The sequence below is a fragment of the Anas platyrhynchos genome, chromosome 7, assembly GCF_047663525.1.
Source record: "Anas platyrhynchos isolate ZD024472 breed Pekin duck chromosome 7, IASCAAS_PekinDuck_T2T, whole genome shotgun sequence".
NCBI lineage: Eukaryota > Metazoa > Chordata > Aves > Anseriformes > Anatidae > Anas > Anas platyrhynchos.
This window is the reverse complement of record NC_092593.1, coordinates 42,041,312-42,063,537: the sequence shown is the minus strand read 5'-3', so window position 1 is coordinate 42,063,537 and position 22,226 is coordinate 42,041,312. Positions and strand designations below refer to the sequence as shown.

Sequence of the window (22,226 nt, the reverse complement as noted above, 5' to 3'; positions counted from 1 at the left end):
CAGCAATAGGACCTCAGCATTGTGACCTCAACAATACGACCTCAGCAATAGGACCTCAGCAATAGGACCTCAGTATTTTGACCTCAGCAATAGGACCTCAGCCTTGTGACCTCAGCAATAGGACCTCAGCAATAGGACCTCAGCATTGTGACCTCAACAATACGACCTCAGCAATAGGACCTCAGCAATAGGACCTCAGCAATAGGACCTCAGTATTTTGACCTCAGCAATAGGACCTCAGCCTTGTGACCTCTGCAATAGGACCTCAGCATTGTGACATCAGCAATAGGACCTCAGCAATAGGACCTCAGCATTGTGACATCAGCAGTAGGACCTCAGCAATAGGACCTCAGCATTGTGACCTCAGCATTGTGACCTCAGCATTGTGACCTCAGCAATAGGACCTCAGCATTGTGACCTCAGCAATAGGACCTCTGCATTGTGACTTCAGCAATAGGACCTTAGCAATAGGACCTCAGCAATAGGACCTCAGCATTGTGACCTCAGCAATAGGACCTCAGCAATAGGACCTCAGCATTGTGATCTCAGCATTGTGACCTTAGCAATAGGACCTCAGCATTGTGACCTTAGCAATAGGACCTCAGCATTGTGACCTCTGCATTGTGACCTCAGCAATAAGACCTCAGCAATAGGACCTCAGCAATATGACATGAGCAATAGGACCTCAGCAGTAGGACCTCAGCATTGTGACCTCAGCATTGTGACCTCAGAAATAAGACCTCAGCAATAGGACCTCAGCAGTATGACATGAGCAATAGGACCTCAGCAGTAGGACCTCAGCATTGTGACCTCAGCATTGTGACCTCAGCAATAGGACCTCAGCAATAGGACCTCAGCATTGTGACCTCAGCAATAGGACCTCAGCAATAGGACCTCAGCAAGAGGACCTCAGCAAGAGGACCTCAGCAAGAGGACCTCAGCAATATAGCCTCAGCATTGTGACCTCAGCATTGTGACTTCAGCAATAGGACCTCAGCATTGTGACCTCAGCAATAAGACCTCAGCAATAGGACCTCAGCATTGTGACATCAACAATAGGATCTCAACAATAGGACCTAAGCTATAGGACCTCAGCATTGTGACCTCAGCATTGTGACCTCATCAAAAGGACGTCAGCATTGTGACCTCAGCAATAGGACCTCAGCAATAGGACCTCAACAATACGACCTCAGCATTGTGACCTCAGCATTGTGACCTCAGCATTGTGACCTCAGCATTGTGACCTCTGCATTGTGACCTCTGCATTGTGACCTCTGCAATAGGACGTCAGCAATGAGAATTCAGCATTGTGACCTCAGAAATAGGATCTCAACAATAGTATCTAAGCAATAGGACCTCAGCAATAGGACCTCAGCATTGTGACCGCAGCAATAGGACCTCGGCAATAGGACCTCAGCAATAGGACCTCGGCAATAGGACCTCAGCATTGTCACCTAATCAATAGGACATCAGCAATGTGACCTCAGCATTGTGACCTCAGCAATAGGACGTCAGCATTGTGACCTCAGCAATAGGACCTCAACAATAGGACCTCAGCATTGTGACCTCAGCATTGGGACCTCAGCATTGGGACCTCAGCAATAGGACCTCAGCAATAGGACCTCAGCAATAGGACCTCAGCAATAGGACCTCAGCAATAGGACCTCAGCAATAGGACCACGGCAATAGGACCACAGCATTGTCACCTAATCAATAGGACCTCAGCATTGTGACCTCAGCATTGTGACCTCAGCATTGTGACCTCAGCATTGCGACCTCAGCATTGCGACCTCGGCAATAGGACCTCGGCAATAGGACCTCGGCAATAGGACCTCGGCAATAGGACCTCGGCAATAGGACCTCGGCAATAGGACCTCGGCAATAGGACCTCGGCAATAGGACCTCGGCAATAGGACCTCGGCAATAGGACCTCGGCAATAGGACCTCGGCAATAGGACCTCGGCAATAGGACCTCGGCAATAGGACCTCGGCAATAGGACCTCGGCAATAGGACCTCGGCAATAGGACCTCGGCAATAGGACCTCGGCAATAGGACCTCGGCAATAGGACCTCGGCAATAGGACCTCGGCAATAGGACCTCGGCAATAGGACCTCGGCAATAGGACCTCGGCAATAGGACCTCGGCAATAGGACCTCGGCAATAGGACCTCGGCAATAGGACCTCGGCAATAGGACCTCGGCAATAGGACCTCGGCAATAGGACCTCGGCAATAGGACCTCGGCAATAGGACCTCGGCAATAGGACCTCGGCAATAGGACCTCGGCAATAGGACCTCGGCAATAGGACCTCGGCAATAGGACCTCGGCAATAGGACCTCGGCAATAGGACCTCGGCAATAGGACCTCGGCAATAGGACCTCGGCAATAGGACCTCGGCAATAGGACCTCGGCAATAGGACCTCGGCAATAGGACCTCGGCATTGTCACCTAATCAATAGGACATCAGCAATGTGACCTCAGCATTGTGACCTCAGCAATAGGACCACAGCAATAGGACCTCAGCAATAGGACCTCAGCAATAAGACCTCAGCATTGTGACCTCAGCAATAGGACCTCAGCATTTTGACCTCCGCAATAGTGCCTCAGCAATAGGACCTCAGCAATAGGACCTCAGCATTGTGACCTCAGCAATAGGACCTCAGCAATAGGACCTCAGCAATAGGACCTCAGCAATAGGACCTCAGCAATAGGACCTCAGCAGTAGAACCTTAGCATTGTGACCTCAGCAATAGGACCTCAGCAAGAGGACCTCAGCAATATAGCCTCAGCATTGTGACCTCAGCATTGTGACCTCAGCAATAGGACCTCAGCATTGTGACCTCAGCAATAAGACCTCAGCAATAGGACCTCAGCATTGTGACCTCAGCAATAGGACCTCAGCAATAGGACCTCAGCAATAGGACCTCAGCATTGTGACATCAACAATAGGATCTCAACAATAGGACCTAAGCAATAGGACCTCAGCATTGTGACCTCAGCAATAGGACGTCAGCATTGTGACCTCAGCAATAGGACCTCAGCAATAGGACCTCAGAAGTGACCTCAGCATTGTGACCTCTGCATTGTGACCTCTGCATTGTGACCTCTGCATTGTGACCTCTGCATTGTGACCTCTGCATTGTGACCTCAGCAATAGGACCTCAGCATTGTCACCTAAGCAATAGGACGTCAGCAATGAGAATTCAGCATTGTGACCTCAGAAATAGGATCTAAGCAATAGGACCTCAGCAATAGGACCTCAGCAATAGGACCTCAGCAATAGGACCTCAGCAATAGGACCTCAGCAATAGGACCTCAGCAATAGGACCTCAGCATTGTGACGTCTGCAATAGGACGTCAGCATTGTGACCTCAGCAATAGGACCTCAGCATTGTGACCGCAGCAATAGGACCTCAACAATAGGACCTCAGCATTGTGACCTCAGCATTGTGACCTCAGCATTGTGACCTCAGCATTGTGACCTCAGCATTGTGACCTCAGCAATAGGACCTCAGCAATAGGACCTCAGCAATAGGACCTCAGCAATAGGACCTCAGCAATAGGACCTCAGCAATAGGACCTCAGCAATAGGACCTCAGTAATAGGACCACGGCAATAGGACCACGGCATTGTCACCTAATCAATAGGACATCAGCAATGTGACCTCAGCATTGTGACCTCAGCAATAGGACGTCAGCATTGTGACCTCAGCAATAGGACCTCAACAATAGGACCTCAGCATTGGGACCTCAGCATTGGGACCTCAGCATTGGGACCTCAGCATTGGGACCTCAGCATTGGGACCTCAGCAATAGGACCTCAGCAATAGGACCTCAGCAATAGGACCTCAGCAATAGGACCTCAGCAATAGGACCTCAGCAATAGGACCTCAGCAATAGGACCACGGCATTGTCACCTAATCAATAGGACCTCAGCATTGTGACCTCAGCATTGTGACCTCAGCATTGTGACCTCAGCATTGTGACCTCAGCATTGTGACCTCAGCAATAGGACCTCAGCAATAGGACCTCAGCAATAGGACCTCAGCAATAGGACCTCAGCAATAGGACCTCAGCAATAGGACCTCAGCAATAGGACCTCAGCAATAGGACCTCGGCAATAGGACCTCGGCAATAGGACCTCGGCAATAGGACCTCGGCAATAGGACCTCGGCAATAGGACCTCGGCAATAGGACCTCGGCAATAGGACCTCGGCAATAGGACCTCGGCAATAGGACCTCGGCAATAGGACCTCGGCAATAGGACCTCGGCAATAGGACCTCGGCAATAGGACCTCGGCAATAGGACCTCGGCAATAGGACCTCGGCATTGTCACCTAATCAATAGGACATCAGCAATGTGACCTCAGCATTGTGACCTCAGCAATAGGACCACAGCAATAGGACCTCAGCAATAGGACCTCAGCAATAGGACCTCAGCATTGGGACCTCAGCATTGGGACCTCAGCATTGGGACCTCAGCATTGGGACCTCAGCAATAGGACCTCAGCAATAGGACCTCAGCAATAGGACCTCAGCAATAGGACCTCAGCAATAGGACCTCAGCAATAGGACCTCAGCAATAGGACCACGGCATTGTCACCTAATCAATAGGACCTCAGCATTGTGACCTCAGCATTGTGACCTCAGCATTGTGACCTCAGCATTGTGACCTCAGCATTGTGACCTCAGCAATAGGACCTCAGCAATAGGACCTCAGCAATAGGACCTCAGCAATAGGACCTCAGCAATAGGACCTCAGCAATAGGACCTCAGCAATAGGACCTCAGCAATAGGACCTCGGCAATAGGACCTCGGCAATAGGACCTCGGCAATAGGACCTCGGCAATAGGACCTCGGCAATAGGACCTCGGCAATAGGACCTCGGCAATAGGACCTCGGCAATAGGACCTCGGCAATAGGACCTCGGCAATAGGACCTCGGCAATAGGACCTCGGCAATAGGACCTCGGCAATAGGACCTCGGCATTGTCACCTAATCAATAGGACATCAGCAATGTGACCTCAGCATTGTGACCTCAGCAATAGGACCACAGCAATAGGACCTCAGCAATAGGACCTCAGCAATAAGACCTCAGCATTGTGACCTCAGCAATAGGACCTCAGCATTTTGACCTCCGCAATAGTGCCTCAGCAATAGGACCTCAGCAATAGGACCTCAGCATTGTGACCTCAGCATTGTGACCTCAGCAATAGGACCTCAGCAATAGGACCTCAGCAATAGGACCTTAGCATTGTGACCTCAGCAATAGGACCTCAGCAAGAGGACCTCAGCAATATAGCCTCAGCATTGTGACGTCAGCATTGTGACCTCAGCAATAGGACCTCAGCATTGTGACCTCAGCAATAAGACCTCAGCAATAGGACCTCAGCATTGTGACCTCAGCATTGTGACCTCAGCAATAGGACCTCAGCAATAGGACCTCAGCAATAGGACCTCAGCAATAGGACCTCAGCATTGTGACATCAACAATAGGATCTCAACAATAGGACCTAAGCAATAGGACCTCAGCATTGTGACCTCAGCATTGTGACCTCAGCAATAGGACCTCAGCAATAGGACCTCAGAAGTGACCTCAGCATTGTGACCTCTGCATTGTGACCTCTGCATTGTGACCTCTGCATTGTGACCTCTGCATTGTGACCTCTGCATTGTGACCTCAGCATTGTCACCTAAGCAATAGGACGTCAGCAATGAGAATTCAGCATTGTGACCTCAGAAATAGGATCTCAACAATAGGATCTAAGCAATAGGACCTCAGCAATAGGACCTCAGCAATAGGACCTCAGCAATAGGACCTCAGCATTGTGACATCAGCAATAGGGCCTAGCAATAAGACCTCAGCATTGTGACCTCAGCAATAGGACCACAGCAATAGGACCTCAGCAAAAGGACCTCAACCTTGTGACCTCAGCATTGTGACCTCCGCAATAGTGCATCAGCAGTAGGACCTCAGCAATAGGACCTCAGCAGTAAGACCTCAGCATTCTGACCTCAGCATTGTGACCTCAGCAATAGGACCTCAGCAATAGGACCTCAGCAATAGGGCCTCAGCAATAGGGCCTCAGCAATAGGGCCTCAGCAATAGGGCCTCAGCAATAGGGCCTCAGCATTGTGACCTCAGAATTGTGAACTCAGCAATAGGACCTCAGCATTGTGACATCAGCAATAGGACCTCAGCAATAGGACCTCAGCATTGTCACCTCAGCATTGTGACCTGAGCAATAGCACCTCAGCATTGTGACCTCAGCAATAGGACCTCAGCAATAGGACCTCAGCATTGTGACCTCAGCATTGTGACCTCAGCAATAGCACCTCAGCAATAGCACCTCAGCAATATGACCTCAGCATTGTGACCTCAGCATTGTGACCTCAGCATTGTGACCTCAGCAATAGGAGCTAAGCATTGTGACCTCAGCATTGTGACCTCAGCAACAGGACCTCAGCAATAGGACCTCAGCACTAGGACCTCAGCATTGTGACCTCAGCAATAGGACCTCAACAATAGGATCTCAGCAATAAGACCTCAGCATTGTGACCTCTGCATTGTGACCTCAGCATTGTGACCTCAGCAGTAGGACCTCAGCATTGTGACCTCAGCAGTAGGACCTCAGCAGTAGGACCTCAGCAACAGGACCTCAGCAACAGGACCTCAGCAACAGGACCTCAGCAACAGGACCTCAGAAACAGGACCTCAGCAACAGGACCTCATCATGGGGATCTCAGCATTGTGACCTCAGCAATAGGACCTCAGCAATAGGACCTCAGCATTGTGACCTCAGCATTGTGACCTCAGCAATAGGACCTCAGCAATAGGACCTCAGCATTGTGACCTCAGCAATAGGACCTCAGAAATAGGACCTCAGAAATAGGACCTCTGCAAAAGGACATCAGCATTGTGACCTAAGCATTGTGACCTTAGCAATAGGACCACAGCAATAGGACCTCAGCATTGTGACGTCAGCAATAGGACCTCAGCAATAGGACCTCAGCAATAGCACCTAAGCAATAGGACCTCAGCAATAGGACCTCAGCAACTGGACCTCAGCATTGTGACCTCAGCAATAGGGCCTCAGCACTGTGACCTCAGCATTGTGACCTCAGAAATAGGACCTCAGCAATAGGACCTCAGCAATAAGACCTTAGGAATAGGACCTCAGCGTTGTGACCTCAGCAATAGGACCTTAGCAATAGGACCTCAGCATTGTGACCTCAGCAATAGGACCTCAGCAATTGCACCTCAGCATTGTGACCTTAGCTATAGGACCTCAGCACTGTGACCTCAGCAATAGGACCTCAGCAATAGGACCTCAGCAATGTGACCTCAGCAATAGGACCTCAGCAATAGGACCTCAGCATTGTGACCTCAGCAATAGGACCTCCGCAATAAGACCTCAGCAATAGGACCTCAGCATTGTGAACTCAGCAATAGGACCTCAGCAATGGGACCTCAGCAATGGGACCTCAGCAATGGGACCTCAGCAATGGGACCTCAGCAATAGCGCCTCAGCAATAGCGCCTCAGCATTGTGACCTCAGCATTGTGACCTCAGCATTGTGACCTCAGCATTGTGACCTCAGCAATAGGACCTCAGCATTGTGACCTCAGCAATAGGACCTCAGCAATAGGACCTCAGCACTAGGACCTCAGTTTTGTGACCTCAGCCTTTTGACCTCAGCATTCTGACCTCAGCAATAGGACCTCAGCATTGTGACCTTGGCATTGTGACCTCAGCAATAGGACCTCAGCAGTAGGACCTCAGCATTGTGACCTCGGCAATAGGACCTCAGCATTGTGACCTCAGCATTGTGACCTCAGCATTGTGACCTCAGCATTGTGACCTCAGCATTGTGACCTCAGCAATAGGACCTCACCATTGTGACCTCAGCATTAGGACCACAGCAATAGGACCTCAGCAACAGGACCTCAGCCTTGTGACCTCAGCAATAGGACCTCAGCATTGTGACCTCAGCAATAGGACCTCAGCAATAAGACCTCAGCAATAGGACCTCAGCATTGTGACCTCAGCAATAGGACAACAGAAATAGGACCTCAGCAATAGGACCTCAGCAATAAGACCTCAGCATGGTGACCTCAGCAATAGGACCTCAACATTGTGACCTCCGCAATTGTGCCTCAGCAATAGGACCTCAGCATTGTTACCTCAGCTACAGGACCTCAGCATTGTGACCTCAGCAATAGGACCTCAGCAATAAGACCTCAGCAATAGGACCTCAGCATTCTGACCTCAGCATTCTGACCTCAGGAATAGGACCTCAGCAATAGGACCTCAGCATTGTGATCTCAGCATTGTGACCTCAGCAATAGGACCTCAGCAATAGGACCTCAGCATTCTGACCTCAGCATTCTGACCTCAGGAATAGGACCTCAGCAATAGGACCTCAGCATTGTGACCTCAGCAATAGGACCTCAGCAATAGGACCTCAGCAATAGGACCTCAGCATTGTGACCTCAGCATTGTGACCTCAGCATTGTGACCTCAGCATTGTGACCTCAGCAATAGGACCTCAGCAATAGGACCTCAGCAATAGGACCTCAGCAATAGGACCTCAGCAATAGGACCTTAGCAATAGGACCTCAGCAATAGGACCTCAGCATTGTGACCTCAGCATTGTGACCTCAGCATTGTGACCTCAGTGTTTTAAATGTCTCAGGATTCAAATTAGGATTAAATAAAAAAATAGGATTTATTAAAATAATATAAAGGAATAGAGGTAAGCAAACAGCGCTTGGTGCACCGGGAGTCTCTGCTCCACCAGGACGCACACCAGTTACATCAAGCAGCTGATTTTTATGCACCTAGACTAATACATATTCATTACTACTTCTAAAAAAAAATAGATTATTATAATTAGGTTCCAGGGTCCAGTCCCTCCTACTGGAGCATGCGCATCAGTCTCCTCTGGGGGTCTCTAGGGGTCTTTCATGCTGAAGGCTTGTACTCTTCCTCTCACCCTTTGTACTTACTCGGCACTATTCCAAGTTTATGGAACACTCTCTGTACACTCTCCACAGGTCTTGTCTCCCAACCGTCCTTCAGCTTCTTTTTTCTTCCTCTTAATCTCTTGGCCCCCCTGGCCAGATACCAAGGATCCTCATAGTATCCCATAACAGTCACTAGTTGTTATCAGTTGTTCTGAAACTCCCAGACATCAAACACAAACAGCTTTCTTATTTGACGCTTCACGAGTAATTAAAACTTTCTTCCCCAGCCATTCACAGACACATCTATAGCAGTGTTAAGTTAATCTCGAAGAAGACAGGAAAAAAAGGCTGTAACTGTTAGAAATAGAAGTCCTGAATAACAAAAGCAAACAGGTTCATAAATTTAGGGAGTGTTTTCTGAAGACGTGATAAATTGACTGGAATGAGGGGGAGACTGGGATACACTGCATCTGTGGTTCAAGAATTAAATTGCCAGTGCAGGGCCCAGAGGCAGACAGGATTCAAACAGAATTGTTCTTTATGGACACGAATTTATGGACACGAATTGGAATTGTTAAAACATTCCTCACAATCCCTTATCTTCTTTTTACTATCCCCAATTCGTGTCTCTTCTGTTATTAATAATTGGATTTCATCAGTTTGTTCTTGGAGGGTCCAATCCTTAAGCATCATAATTGACATATTCCCTTCCTTTTTTAATGAAGTTATTACCAATGTACTATTTATCACCCGGTGTATTGATAATGTAAAACAAGGTATCATACAAGGTACAAATAATAACGTCATTACACCACATAACAATAAAAATAACACTCTTTTAACCCATGGTCCACCAGGCAGCCATGAAAATAAATCCCATTCCATATCCTTCCAGGTTTGTGTTTGCTCGCTCACCTCCCCCCCTCTCCTTCTCTGGGATGGGAGAGAGAAATGGGAAAGTGAAGCCTGTGAGTTGAGATAACAAGAAAATAATAATAATAATAACAATAATAATGATGATAATATTACTACTAGTAATAATGTATACGAAACAAGTGTTGCACAATGCAATTGCTCACCACCTGCTGTCCGATGCCCAACCCAACCCCGAGCAGTCCGGCCCTCCTCCCAGCCTGCCTGCTGGCAGGACAGTGAGAAGCTGAATTTGGCTTGGTCCTTGGCTTGGTGTAAGCACTGCTCTGTAACAATTAAAAACAATTAAAACATCAGCATATTATTAACATTCTTCTCATCCTAAACCAGAACATAACATTCTATCAGCTACTAGGAAGAAACACCCTTTTTATCAATCTTTAAACAGCAATTACTAAAGCTAAATTTTCCACAGACTTCTCCTTCTTGTGCTAGTAAATAATCCAAAGCTAGGCAATTTTGATACAAAGCAGTTCTCATCATTTATAACTATTTCTATTACAGCTAATAACCTAATTATTCTATTAAGTATATATACTGGGGTCCTATAGTCCCACGATCTGTCTTCTGCCCACGTATCTGGATCATAATAGGCAAACACCTTCAGGGTTGATTCAGGCTTGTGTTACCGTTCGGCCTGTCAGGGTGATCCAGCTCCTGGAAAACGAATCACAAATTTATATAGGTTAAAATAAAGGTTCTTATGTTATTTTCTCAGGACAACCTGACCTTAGTGTGGGAGAAGTCCAGTCGAGGCCCTCTCACTCGGCAGTCAATACCCATAGGGGTTGCCTCCCTCGGTAGACCATACACACCACAGTGGAGGGTCCTGCCCTGGTCTTGCCTTCTCCCTTTCCTCACTTCAAGCTTGTCCCCTTTATTTGGCATCCTTAATTCATGCAGAGCCTCGTTGCCAGAATATTAGTTCTTCCTTAGCTTGAGTTTCAGTTTCCCAGGAGCAGACTCAACCCTCCAAGTTTCAGTAGTTACTGGTCCTTTTATTCTGGATGCATGGGTCCCTTTCTGCGGTTCTCACAGCTGTTTCAGTAGTCAGTAAAACAAGGTACAGTCCCTCACACCGAGGGTTCAGTGATTCTTCCCTCCCGTGGCTGCTTGTTGAAACACTTTCTTTTTTATCTTCTGACAAGTTAAATAACAGTTATCTAATTTGCTTTGCCGTATGGCCCTTTCCAGGTTCCTGTAGCAGGATTCATCTGATAGCCTTTCAGGTTGATACAGATTTGACTACAGATACCAGGGTTTTGGCATTCATCACTAACTCCACAGTTTCCCAGCTGGACAGTCACATTCATTTATGTTGCATTCCTTCAGGGGCTCATCACCCCAGTCCTTGCAGTCTCTCTGCTGGTTACACACTTTATTGATATCTATGCATTCTCCACTTCTGCACTTGAATTTGCCAGGTCCAGAGCATTGAATAACATTGTTACAGTTTGCTTCATCAGTGCCATCCAGACAGTCTCTCACACCATTGCACTGCCTACTCCCATGGACACAGTTCCCATCTTCACATCTGAACTGGTCTGGTCCACAGGTCCAAGAAGGGCAGTTAATTTCATCACTTCCATCCTTGCAATCAGGATCTCTGTCACATCACCACTTCTTGTGGATACATTCACCTGAGCCGCACTGCACCTCACTCACAGAACACTTCACCGGAGGTGCAGGCTGGCGGCCACACTGCTCCAAAGATTCATCCGAGTGGTCGGAGCAGTCACCTTGACCATTGCAGACAAAGCTTTTGGAAATACATTGTCCACTACTGCATGTGAACTCTGCTGCACTACAAGTCACATTGCCACAATTCTCTTCATCCTCTCCACTGTCACAGTCTCTTTCACCATCACATTTCCATGACACTGTTCTCATATGACACAGCTCAGCACTTTTGTCAGACCCATCTTCACAATCCGGATCCCCATCACACTGCCATCTGTTTAGCACACACTGACCAAAAAAAGCAAACAAAAACAAAAGCAAACAGGTTCATAAATTTAAGGAGTGTTTTCTGAAGACGTGATAAATTGACTGGAATGAGGGGGAGACTGGGACACACTGCATCTGTGGTTCAAGAACTAAATTGCCAGTGCAGGGCCCAGGCAGACAGGATTCAAACAGAATTGTTCTTTATGGACACGAATTTATGGACACGAATTGGAATTGTTAAAACATTCCTCACATCAAGAACTATGCTTTCTCTTGACTAAATGGTATTTACATGTAGTACAGTGGAAGATCAAGGAAAACCTGTAAAAAGATTTCCCCAGTGAGAAGCAAGATTTCAGAAACAGGATGTGTACAGAAAATCCACAATAACATCGAGGCAAATACAGTAATGAACTACTACAAAACCAAGGATAAAAAAATTAAAGAATATTTCAAGGTTCATTTCTTAAGATTTATGGCACCACCTGTGAGGTTGTCTTTTAATTAAACAAATTAAAAAATCTGGATTTCTGAGTACACCTTTAGTTAATTTAAATCATATTATTCATCGGAAATAAGAGTATTTTACAGGAAGTTTTTTGTTGTTTTTTTTTTTTTTTTTTTTTCCCCCAGAGTTCAATTTTGTTCCTAAGAAAAATCAAACAAAACCCTCAGTTTTGTAAATAACTAACTCTAATGTAAGCAACAGTTTAGTGTAAATACCTGCTTTTATAAATGAAACAATCCCATTAAATAATGCACATCAACGGAACTCAGCAGCATTCTACCACTGACATGCTGAAGCTCTTTGTTATAATAAATTAGTAACCAGTAAGCAACAGAAACCTATTCTGTAAAGGTTAACATTCCCCCAAAGTCTTAAATGGCTCAAGACTTTAAACCGTGTGTTGTTTTTTTGTTTGTTTTGTTTGTTTGTTTTGATAGAGATGAAAATTGACAAAACTGAAATTTAAGTCACATACAAAACAATTTTCAGAGGACATTTTTACCAAGTAACTCAGCAAAACCGAAGGTCAGGGGGAAGAAAAGAAGGGTTTTCTTCTAAGCATTCTCGTCATCTAAATAAATGAGGAATATATGTTCTTTAGGCTAGTTATTTTTTAGTTCATATTCTGAACTACACAGATATATAGGCAAATTGAGAGATTCATCTTACATATCTGTGACAAACATTTTAAACATAATTGCTAACAATGAAAGTCCAGCATTATTTGTATTGGAGCAAATGAACGTCAAAACAGAGATGAGCTTTTAAAAAAAGAGAAAGGTCCCCAAGTTCAGTGATCTAATGGCAATTAACAGAAAAACGATAGTAAAGGATTACTTTATTTCGGAGAGTTTCTGTAATATAAAACAAATCCTTTCCAAAATCGAAATGTCTAGCTCGCGATTCTGAAGCAATGCAGCCAAAGTATGGAAAAAGCGTTCATTACTGCAGTCTTCCAGGAAAATCTTTAAGTAAACTGTAAAAGAAAATAGTTAAAAAGTTTAATCACAGCACTTGGCTCATGGAAAACTAAATCATTGATTTATAGCTTTTGAGGGTTTTATATGCGCCTCATGCTGTGCAACCATGAGAACAATGTACTAACTGGGTATATTCTAGGCATGTGATGCAAAAATCAGGTAAAACCGCAAACAAAACTCACCCAAGTTCCTAAGAATTCTGATATTACCAGCACTTGTGGTATTAAAACAAGGCCTATTCCCTTGAGAACAAAGGAAAACAGGACACTGAGCAATTTTTAAACTCAGATAAAAAAATCTCATCTTCAACATGTTTATTCAATGCTCCTTTTCTTATGATGACATGAGGAGAACACTAAGCTATGCTAAAAAAACTGACAAGGAAATATTTTAAGCTGCTGCAAAATGACGTACGGAAATAGTACATGTAGACACTGATGACTAGACAGCTTTTCATTATCAAAACTGTCACCGTACCGTTTCAAGACAGGCAGAATCGTAATTGAGAGGTCAGAGTTGGATAAGAACACCTGAATATCAAAACAATTCCTGTAAAATGCTGGATAATTTTTAAACATGGCCATATAGTATAATCTTTTCTATTTATCCTGCTCCCCAAAACTTAGTCAATTCAGAATAAAGTAAAATCTGTTCCCTTGTGTTATTTCACTCTTGATTCTAATAGTACAGACTGATTTAGAGCAACACCATAAAGAACATAAGTACCGATTTAATAGGTCACAGAACTGAACACATTTGTTAGGAATCCAACAAAACAAGTCACTATTCACTGCACTCTGCCCTTAGCGTATAAACACACTTGGTATGCCCCAGGATATAGTTACTTCGAATATGCCATTAAATTAATAGTTATTGTAATATTATTCTACTTTTACTGTAGAAGAAGGAGGTCCTACAATTTATTCCTATAAATATCCTTAAATATCTAAAAATGCCTTAAATTCCTTTTTGTAGGTGTAAACAAATACCATATTCTGCTTACTTGGCCATTTCTTTGCTGGCTTGTTCTTACTGGTCTCAATAATACTGTATTATTTTATTATTAAAAATACCGGTCTTAAGGTATCTGAAGAAAACTTTATTAATATATATACACACACATATACATACAGATACACTGTAAAATGTTTTAACTGTGAGGTTTATAAAACAATATAAAAAATACGCTGAGGGAATTTTACCATAAAGCAGAAGAGCCAAAGTGGAAATAATACCTCAAGTTTCACAAAGTTCAATCACATGAAAGCAAACTGATAAAGACATGCATTTAAAGAGATTTTTCCTACATTGTTTATCTATTCATTTTATATATTCATTTCAAATAAGCTTTTGCAGAATAGATTTTAAATCATCACAAATGTACAAAATAAGCATATAATTTAAATGCCTGTCTATCTGATGAACTAGAAGAATAAAAACTGTGTATTTTTACATATTTTTCTGCATCATCTCTGCACAGATTTTGTTTTTATTAACTACTGTAGAAAAACTAACTTGGAATCTATCCGGTCAGGATTTGACACAATTTTAAATAATCTGCAAAAGCCTCCCATAGGAGCCATAAAAAATTGCAGCATTTGGTAGTTACATTAACTTAACTTCATTGGTAGACTGTAATGAACAATGAGCAATTTATCACTGTTGACAGAACTCATCTGAAATTTACCCTCAAAGTGATCAGTCACTCACAGCATCAAGTCTCACCAGCTATTGTCATTCAGAAATTTCTGTTTTATAGCTAAAGCTCCGTCACCTCAGAAAATGAAGACTGTCAGGAACACCAGCTTGAAGTTCATGTTTTAACAAATTAACCATTACGGTTTTGCCTCGTTTCTAATTGCATGTGGATCTGCCAGGAGAGCGGACCAACCCAACAGAGTGATGGAGAGTTAGCTCGTGGAAAAGTTACATAAGGACCACAGAAAAAGAACCAGTAACTACACTGAACAGCTTGCTGATGAGCTGCTGTCTCTTACACAGTCACTGGCAAGATTGGAACCATTTGCTGAGTTTAACTGATTCTCGTCGTCAACAGCTGGGCCTGGTAAGAGCCAGTGGTTATAGCACAACGGAGGGCAGGCGAGGTAACAGTCAGTGCAAGGCCCCTCGAGTGTGGATGCCTTCGTGGGTGACCCCGAGTTAAGAGAGCCCAAGGACAGGTCCAGCCCATCACCCAGTACATGTTGACCTCAGGATGGTATCAATTGTTCTTCAGCTTCCTAGATGTGCAAGACCTTCACGCAGCTATGACACAGGATGTACGGGAGGCCACCCTCATTCTTAAATGACCATCACAAACATACACACACAAAAAAAAGCAATAAAAAAGGTTAAAAATAGAACAGGATTCCTTATGTCACAGAACTAAGTTGGACTGAACAGAAGTTTACAAAGATCAGAAAAGACCAGAACAAAAACCTACACCTTGGAGGCCAGGAACTACCTTTATAACAAGACAGACTGACAGGATTCTGGATGTGAAACACCTGAACCAAACAGGGATGGGGTACATGAAAAGCTGCGTGCCAGTAAAGATGAACAGCAATAAGACTATTAATTCTAATTTGTCATTAAGATACTACGTATAGATAGGAAACAGATGGTACCAATACCTGAACGGTTACATTTGACATGCAACAAGGTTACAAGCAACATGGCAAAATGTGAACTTGTCACAATTTATCTCCATTATTCTTCCAAATCTAGGCATCCAGCAGATCGAAATGACTACTACTAGATAACAGAACATGTACTGTTAGTGGAATTTTTCTTCAAAGTAATGTCAGATACCATCAACCCTGCTTAGGTTTTTCTTTCCCAGTTACTATACCGATCAAAATTATGATGATTAGAAATACTTTAGTGGAAAAAAAACAAATAGATAAACTAACCACACGGTCTGAAAGGATGAAAACAACATCAGGTAAATCTTTCTGCCACTTATCTCACTACAAAATGCCTTCTAACTCAACGTTGTTCCATCCCAAGTCAAACACGCTTTCTGTTTTTGCCCCTATAGTACATGGTAACAAAATACCCCAAGCCAACAATATACATTTCACAAATAGCAGCAGTCCCTTCTCCTTCCCTTTTCTGTTCCAAAAAACAATGAATACTTTTTATTTTAAGAAAATTAACAAGGATTGTTCCACATGACACTGGAATGGCTCACTACTTGTGTGTTCATCCAGATTGTTATCAACTGATTCTTTGCCTGTGTCACCTGGAAAACCACTGTGAAGGAGACTATTAACCCTTTTATAGGACCACACCACAGTACAACTCATTGAAACATAACCATCCCTTACAGATGTGCCATTTCCAATTACTTTAAAGTGAAAAATGGCTAGGGGTGAGCTGTTCACATTAGGGGGGTAAAAAAAGATAAAAGTTTATTTATTTATTTATTTATTTTATCTCCACCTGCTAACAGGATTTCATGAAATGGCTGCCCTGGCACAGCCTTACTTCAAAAGAAAATTACTCATTGGCAAAACATCAGCAAGGTAAACCAGTGGAATAAACAGAAAAGCTAAACTAAACATCAAAAAAAAATCACACCACTAAGAAAGCAACCAGGACAAGATGTAAAGCTTGGATGCTGACAGTGAGAAGAGACGGACAATTCAGAAACATACTTTATATCTCTAATGAATTTAAATGACACAAATGAATGCTAATGCTAGATCAGGTTATTTATAGAGAAGCAGCACGTTATTTTTGATTTGGTATTTATGCTTACCTCACCTACTTTCATCATAACTTTGTATGTATTTTTTTCAATTACTCACTTTTATCGTTGTTCATGGCCATCTCAACTAATGCATTAAGTGCAATAAAAAGGAGACATTTTTTGGATATAGTTAAGTGGCTTAGTATGATAGGCACACATCGGTATTGCAAAAATAAGATCTTTCCTTCATCTGTCTTCAAGTCCACGCAAAGGGAACGAAATGCCTGAGTCAGGTAATTCACTGAAAGATAACAGAAAACAGGGAATAAAAATTATGTAATCACAGTTCCATTAGATGATCACAAATACATGAATATTTATCCTAAGAGTTACTGTTGCAGATATATACTAATTAAAAAAAAAAATATTAAATGGCTGAAAATATTAATTTACTTATTTGTTTAAATGCATCTTCTGCCTATTTTTATTCCTTACAAAAATTGTTGTGAGTGGAAAAAAAGACAAGTTACAACTCACAAATTGAGCAAAATATATTTGCAAATATAACACCTTTCTAATCGCTTCCTTAAGAGAGAAAAGAAATCACAAGCTGCATAGTTTGGGACTATATTGGTTTCAACATCTGGGAAGCCTCTAATAAAGGAGTAAAAGGCTCATTCATCTGAATAACTGCAATTACTGTCATGACAGCAACTATTCACATTCCTTTCCATAAAAAGCTGTAGTTTAAGTTATATATGCATCCACGTTATATATGCATCCATTTTGGAGAACACTAAATTATTCAGAGAATTTAGATTAAGTGAATCAATTCAGTTTTCTTAATTTCATGATGTCAAATCTTCCTCAATATCTTGGAATAGCATTGATCATCTGGAGCACAGAAAATTAAGAGTAAGGGAAAAATTTATCACATAGCAAAAGTTTAATTACAGTGCCATCTGCTGGATATTAGCATCTTGAAGGGAACAGGATATATATGTTTAAACTGAATGTGCTGCTTTGTCATCGCTAGATCATTAGACATGTGGTCAGTGATGAAAATTCATACACGGTAAGTTTCAACATAAATTTAACAGGTAATTTTTTTCCATGTTCTATAGGCTCGCAGTAAAAACCGACCATGAGAAGCTAAACTGATTCATTCTGATCAACAGCTTTCATCTGCTTATAGTTAATCTCTGCAATAAGTACTTTTTTTGTATTGTAATTCATTTGCATCATTTTCATCAAACATTTCTAGAAATGTGAGTTTCAATTTCAGGGTAATCATGCTTCACCAAAATATTCTGACTGAAACTATATGATACTGAAATTGAAAATACACTGATTCTTCCCTCCAACAGCTGAAATACTGTATTTGTTTATTAATGGTGACAGGGTGGTCTTCCAGAATGTTTAAATCCTACTTATTCTAAGTACTACCAGTATAAATACTGCACAGGTCAGTATTTTTGTCATCACTTCAAAGAAAACGTTTTTTGTCTTTTCAGGCCCTGTTTGTTTTTAAAGAAACTGCTGCTGAGAAGAGATACTACGGCATCCTGGAAATTGCACAAGTGGAGTAACTCTCATGAACTGAAGCAAAAGTCACTAAGAACTGCGATATCTCCAGACAAGTACGACCTCGTTTGCTTTTGCCTGTTAACAAAATACATTACTATACTGCATCAGCATATGGTAGCATTCTTCAATGCTGATAATGTTTATGGGTAGCCACTTGCAGTGACAGACTTGGTAGGAGAAAAGGGGAGACAGCAGAGAGGTAAGAGCTAGATAGAGTATGAGCTTTACATTAAACTTTGACAAAGCAATGAAATTCTAGAACTGTTCTGAATTTGCTACTGATTTCAGTTTACTGAGGAGCAATTAGCTGTACCATTATATGCAGTGCAGATCTTGACAAACAAATCACTGCTACGGTGATTGCTTGAGAGAATTACCAACATCTCTTTTCCCCTTTGTCACAAAATACGTTCATCTCACTGACATAAATAAAGCATATTAAAATGACCACACAAATTATGACATGAATAATAGCAAGGTTCATACTTGCTTCCCTATATTATGCTTCATCAGGTGGTAAAATTCAAATAAAACATCCTTTACTACTAAAGCATTACAGATGCTACAGTATCATTGAACTGCTGCATTTTGTACATTTGTTTTTTTGTCTGGGCACATACCTGAAAATAAGATTTAAAAAAAAAAAAAAAAAGAAAAAGAAAAAGATAATTTAAAAAAGACATAATAAAAACCAGAACTTACTTCGTTTTGCTGTTCTAAGCACAACCAAAGTTGACAGAAACCTCAAAGGCATAGAGGAGCTTTTAAAGAAATGTGCAGCTTTTGGTTTACTCCGTGTAGACTTTTTAGTCCATTTTTGCATGCTTCCCTTTTGTACTGCGCCTTTGAGAATAACTTCTGCAAGTCTCTCCATTGTTGCTGTCATGCTTGCATCCTGTTTCAAACAACGTGCACATTTAGCGTAAACATTAAAATACATGAAAATCCTGTCTGCTAAGTACGTATGTTCCCCTAAGGATTAAATATTAAATAGCAGATGTCGTGACCGTGTATTGCAATATAGTCTGTACATGGGATACTACTTTGCGTTCCACAAGCAGTTGAACAACATTAGCACAGGGCCTAGTCAACACACACTTCACAAAGAAACAAGGTAGTCAGGGCCCCTGATATGCTGACGTTATTTAATTTGCCTCTGGTTCCAGAATAAAGTCAGTTCAAACTCAGCTTTAATCAGTGCTGCCTACTACACTACCCTCTTTTGTGAAGATGCCTGAAGCTAGGTCCTACAAAAGCGTTTACAGAACTAAGGTCTAAACATGACCCTTAAGAATACTGTACAGGTAAGATGTATTGGACTTTTCAAAAACCGGTGCAGAAATATTACTTCAGAATCAAACTTAATAACAAGCTCATTTAAAATACGTTCTCATTAGCACTGGAACCACCAGCTTAGTTCTATTCAGTTAGACACTGAGTAGAGAACAAAGAAATCAAAATACCTTTGCTACTTTGCCACACGTTGCCATCAATTTCAACAAATCTCATGCATAAAGCGAACAAAAATATATTTCTTTTCCTAGTTCACACGTTTTGTAAGCACATATGGAAAATACCATTTCTGAGATGCTACACACTACTGCAACAAAGATCACATATGTGTGCAAAAATATGTTTACAGACACGGTGCAAAATATTACAACGAATGTGAGAAAGTTAATTTGGTGAGAATTAGTTTTTCATTTGCTATGTATCTGTGGTAGGCATTTATGCTTTGCAAAGACAGCAAAGTTTCTTTTATATATACTCCCTGAAAATATCTACTTTTCATACTCATTTATAATACAAAATATCTCTTGGGAATTTACCTGACTACCAGTGTCTATCTGCCTTAGAGACCAGTAGATAAATTGAATCACAGACATATGTAGTTTAGGATCCACAAATGGCATCCACTGGAGCTGTCCAGTGACCATAGGCAAAAGCTGTAAAAATACAGAATGGCAAAGTTACGTGCAGTATACGAACTTACAGTACAAGCTAACCACAAGTAAAAAGCAAACTAAGCAAAACTAAACCAAACTAAAATCAACGTATTCCCGGAGTTTAACAGACTACATGTACAAATACTCACTGGGCAGATCTGGTACAGGTAACAGAATTATATACTGAATTTACATTTTACACAGGTTTACACAAAAAGTGGAAAGACATTGTGTGAGCTCAAGCTCTGAAGTCTAATACCAAGGGCTACAAATTTTAGATAGAATAATAATTAAACAAACAAACAAACAAACAGAAAAAGCAGATTTCCTGAACGCTTCACTGATTTCCAAGCCTCGGTATCCCAAAAAAGCGTTACAAGTATAGCACGGTATCATCTTTTATAAGACATAACTTGAACTTTTAATACCTAGTATCAGCACTAAAATACTTTAAATTAGACGTGTGTGTCTCCTTAGGAAAAAGGAATTACATACAGTATTACAGATAAAACACGAGATAAATTATCAGCTGAGAAAAGTGACTTAAAATAGAAAGACAGGTGGAATCTCAAGGTCAGACTGCACACTACACATTTCCTTAAAAATGATCTGTATAAATATCTGTATGAAAAATTATCTATTACATCTCACTGTTGGAATTAATACTGATGGATTAACTGCTGCTTTCTTTTAATTCATGTATTCAAAGCGTGTGTAAAACAGGCAGACCTGTTACACTCAGAAATAATACAAAGAATCTTAACATTTCAACCTAAACAAATTCAAATGCCTTTACCTTCATACAATTTTCTAGAGTGTAGTTTTCTTTAGCACACTGAGGTTTCTCACTGCCCTCTCTCTCTTCTTGTATTTCTATTTTGCTAAGGTGTTGGTCTGAGATCCAGTCCATAAGAATAGTTAAGGGGTCGTAAACTTTTGAAATCCGTAGTAACTGTAACACATCCACAACATCAGTTATTTCAGTTTTCAAGTCTATGATTTTCTAAACCACAATACCAATAGACTAAAATATACGAGTACATTAGTAATACGCACATGCTTTATTTTGTGCTTAAACAAATGTTTATGAAAGCCTTGGGAAGAGATTTTCACATACAAAATCACTCTATTTTATAATTCTAACTAAATGGATCATAGGAGAAAGAAAATATTTAATGATCTGTGCATGATCCTCATTTTAATACATTTAATACACTCCTTTGCTTTATTTCATACAATCTACTTAGGCTAAATTTTAACTGTGTAACTAGCATTGTTGGAAGAATAAAGATTTCGTGAAATTGTCATTCTGTCCCTCTGCTACAACTGTACAGAAAAGCTCTGTGAAAGGTATCCAGACGTTCCTGAAGACAAACTACACGAACATCTCTCTAAAACCTTCACAAGTTTTCTTGTATCTACCTTCAGACAACTGTTCTTCTCTTCACTCAGAATTCTAACTACTGATACTGCTCATATATCACTTGCGACTGTGAGAAAAGAATATGGGGCAAACTATAACCGCCATTTAAATATAAGTAGCATACTCTATGGATACAACAAGCATCCTGATCATCATGTAAGTCCTCTATGAATACTTCAGTTTGCACACAAGAGAAAGAGAAAGAAAGATTTTGCTGAGACTAGGAAGCAGATGATTTTAAT

General features: G+C 41.9%; 1 long non-coding RNA gene across 1 annotated transcript; it reads right to left on the bottom strand.

The window, feature by feature from the left end:
- Positions 1 to 10,715: 10,715 nt before the first annotated feature.
- Positions 10,716 to 22,125, bottom strand: LOC140002980 (uncharacterized). The gene is made up of 3 exons (XR_011810822.1): positions 21,358 to 22,125; positions 13,192 to 20,561; positions 10,716 to 11,867 (listed from the first exon to the last, which is right to left on the bottom strand). It is a non-coding gene; the product is annotated as an uncharacterized lncRNA (long non-coding RNA).
- Positions 22,126 to 22,226: the final 101 nt, after the last annotated feature.